Source organism: Carya illinoinensis, chromosome 13 (assembly GCF_018687715.1).
Source record: "Carya illinoinensis cultivar Pawnee chromosome 13, C.illinoinensisPawnee_v1, whole genome shotgun sequence".
NCBI classification, from domain to species: domain Eukaryota; kingdom Viridiplantae; phylum Streptophyta; class Magnoliopsida; order Fagales; family Juglandaceae; genus Carya; species Carya illinoinensis.
Window position 1 is genome coordinate 11,166,243 of NC_056764.1, and position 4,030 is coordinate 11,170,272.

The following is a 4,030-nucleotide window of genomic DNA, read 5'->3' on the forward strand; positions in this document are numbered from 1 at the left end:
GCCACGTGTTATCTAGGGGTCAAGAAAGTAATGTCACTCATGTGGATGTGAGAACCTGATTGGACGGTTCGAATCTGACACCGAATTCTAAGCATGCGGATTTGGAAACTGTCTTAATTTCGACTGCTGCACGCTGTCGGCTGTTCAATGGGCTTGAGACTTATAGCCAAGACCTTGCAGTTCAGATGGCATGAAATCCAATTTCTATGAGAGTGATTTTGAATTTTATCCCTCGAAATCTTCTAATAAAAAAAATAAATAAATAATAAAATAAAATAAAAATAAAGGTCTCGAGACTTATCTTGCAGTATCTTCTCCGCTTATCCAGCAGTTAATTACAGGTTTAACTGTGGTGCTTCAGCCCTTTTTTGGTCATCAGAATACCATACAAAAATTTTATTGGAATATAACATCTAGACTAGATTAAAGAGACGGGTATAAAAAAAACATATTACATGCGTTGATTTAGTATATAAATTTTTTAAATAAAAAAAAATCAAAATCAACCATAGATGGGATTAAATTATATATATTTTTTTGTCTTTGGTCATGATTTTTTGAAGACCATTCGATATTACATGGTTGAAAATTTTATAAACCACAGTTCATCTCACTGTAATGAGTTGACATTGCCTATTGACCCTTATATTACTTCTTTTAAAGAAAAAAGATAAAATATTACATTTTATATAATGACATAAAAATATTATGAAAATGTAACTTTAAGCAATCCTCGAACAGAATGTAGCTCAACTCTTATGATTCTTTGGTAGGAGATCTTGTGTTGTTAGGTTGGATAACACATGACTGACACATGAATTTATTGAAGCATATCATTGATATTATTATAGAGAGGTGGAGGAGGGCTGGCAGGGAGTGGAAATAAAAGGAGCATGGAGGTGAAGGAGGGGGAAATTCTAACAGATAAAGGAAAAAAGCGTGGAGGGAGGATAGGGTGATGGGTCCTGAAGTCTTAAACTTAGTGGCGGAGGTTGATAATCAGCCCCACCAGTCATCATGAAAATCTTAAGTTGGAATTATTGAGAGTTGGGAAATGCTCGGACAATTCAAGATGTCAGCAATTTAGCAAAGAGGAATAAACCCAATGTCATTTTTATTATGGAAACAAAAAATGGAGGAGACATGTTTGAAAGGTTGAGAAGGAGACTTAAGTGTATTGGCTGCTTTACAGTGAACTCAATAGGGAAAGGGGGTGGTTTATTTTACTATGGGATGATAGGGTGAATATAGAGATTGTGAATTACTCACAAAGGCATATTAATGCTTGGGTTTAAGATGAAGAGACATAGGAGAAGTGACTGTTTACTGGGTGCTATGGGCAGCCTGAGGTTGGGAAAAGGAAAGAAGCTTGAGATCTTCTAGCTTCCCTGAAACCAAATGGGTTGAAGGGGTGGTGTATAGTGGGGAATTTCAACGAAATACTTACAAATGATGAGAAAGAGGGAGGGAGACCAAGGCCTGAGAAATAAATGGAGGCTTTTAGAGAAGTTTTATCAAGTAGTGATATGCATGATTTGAGATGGAAGGGGGAGAAGTTCACATAGAGTAATATGCATGGGGATGAAAAATTTACCAAAGAGAAATTAGATAGAGCAGTTGCAAATTCAAAGTGGCTGGATGTTTATAATGGAGTGTGGGTGGATGTTTTACCTGCAAGAAACCTCATACCACAAGCCTTTCTTGGTTCATGTGGTGAAAGGAAGGAGGAGGTGTTGGGTTAAAAATCAAGGTTCAAGTATGAAGCAAGTTGGGCACTATAGGAGGATTGTGTGGAGGTAGTCAGAGAGGGTTGGAAGAAGGATGGAAGTGGCATGAATCCTATGAAAAAAGTGAATGCTTTGTTAAATAATAGTAAAAAGGTTTTGTTGAGGTGGGTTAGACAAAGAAGGAGAGGGGGAGAAAGGGAGATCGAGGAAAAAACAGCAAGTTTAATGCATCTTCAGGCAGTTGAAAGTCAATAGAATGTTACTGAGATTAGGAAAGTAAAAGAGGAGTTGAGCAAGCTATTGGAGAAGGAGGACGTAAGGTGAAGACAAAGGGCCAAGGTTAGTTAGTTTAAGCATGGGGATAAAAATACAAAATTTTTCCATGCATGTGTTAACCAAAGAAGGAAGAGAAACATAATAAGGCAGGTCATCAATGAGCATAATAGAGTGGTTCGTGGAAGCAAAGAGATTGAAAGCACCTTCAGTCATTACTTTGAGAAATTGTTTAGTTCTACACTTCCCACAAGTGCTGACTCAGAAGAATGTTTGAGAAGCATGGAGCCAAGGGTGTCAGGGGAGATGAATGGGCTGTTGTTAAAGAATTTTACTAGAACAGAAATAGAAGAGGTGGTGAGACAAATGTTCCCATTGAAGTCACCTAGTTCAGATGGATTTGATGCTTGTTTCAAGCAAAACCATTGGAGTTTAGTGGCAGATGAGGTCTATGATGCTGCTTTGTCAATATTGAATGGTAATTTTTGGATTCCCTCTCTTAACTATACTTTCATGGGGTGTAAATGGCAATGTATAGGGCTAAATGTTTTCCTAACATTCTATACCTTGTAAATGAAACTACTGATTCGACTTCAGGCCAATTCTATAGGGTGTCAGTCCTGAAATCACTTTTGGTTTTAGTTTTAGGTGTATGTTCTTTTTTAGTGTCGTTTGTTTGGTGATGTTTTTCTTCGCTGCGTCTGCTTCTTGTACTTTTATTGCAATCCTGTGTCCATCTTGTAATTTCTATCTATTTTTTATCCTCTTTTTATTCTTTGTAGATTCTTAATCTCGATTTCTTTCAAATCAGTTACTGCCGTTTATTTAAGCGTCGATCTTTTGCTTCCAATTTTTGCTTTCTTCATATTTTCTCCATAGCTGCTCGTCTAATATACAATCTCTTTGTATTTATAGCTTGTTTATTAGATTTACTCATTTCAGATTTGCTTATGGAGAATTTGATTCTGTTGCGTTGATTTGGCTTTGTTCGTAATTAAATAAAATAGAAATTCCATCCCATCCATTCCTTTTATCGTTGCTAATAGTGAAAATCACATCCCTTTGAAATAAGCACATTGTAATAATCATTTTTAACGGTAAAATTTAGATTCCTTAATAAATCAGATTTTTTGGTATGTACAAAAATCTTCTAGGGTAAACCTTGAAGTTATGGATCAGCAACCTTAAAATCTAAAGTGGCATCGAGTCAGTTCAAAGAACTCTTTCTAGGATATGAGGATATTTTGAATGATTGCAATTAATTTAATTGTTAAACATAAAAGCATTTCATATATTTTAACTGTGTTCTTTTCCCATAAACACCCACGATTTTATAAGCATTGCAAAAAGCTGCATGTATAGAAGGGTAATTTCTATTTATTGTGTTTGTTGGATTTCCATTGTTGCATTCTTTTTCCAGCCGTGTCTATGTATTTGTTTTGTTCTTATTTCAAATAAACATTATTTCCGTCATTCTTGATTTCTATTTTAATTACCTTTTTTTTTTTTTTTTTTGGATCGGTGTTTTCTGTTTTAATTACTTAGATAGTGTCTTTTGTCCACCTTGGAAGTTTAGCTTCCAGTTGAACAAAATTTTACAATCAGACACAAAGAACATGTATTTAAATACAATCTGGCTATCTCTGAAATCTAAATGAAACAAAGAACACCCCCAAATTGCACCATTTATATTAATTTAGCATACTTCCTATTTTTCCTGCTGATCTTATTTTATCTCTATGTTAATAATGCAAAAACTCCAAATTTATTCCATGCAGGACCATTTGCTCTATTTGCAAGACATGGCAGCTCAGACTTTACAAAAAGAATGGATTTTCAAGTGACTGCAGACGTAGACTGGTGGAACAACAAAAAACTCAACATTCCTTTCCATCCATATAGTAGATGAAACAACATGACTCTGGAATGCATGCATAAATCTGCAGAACCATATTTCTTAATTACAAAAGACACCTATATATTTGGTGAGAGGAGTGAGAAATGAATATTGTAGCGTACGTTTGGCTAAG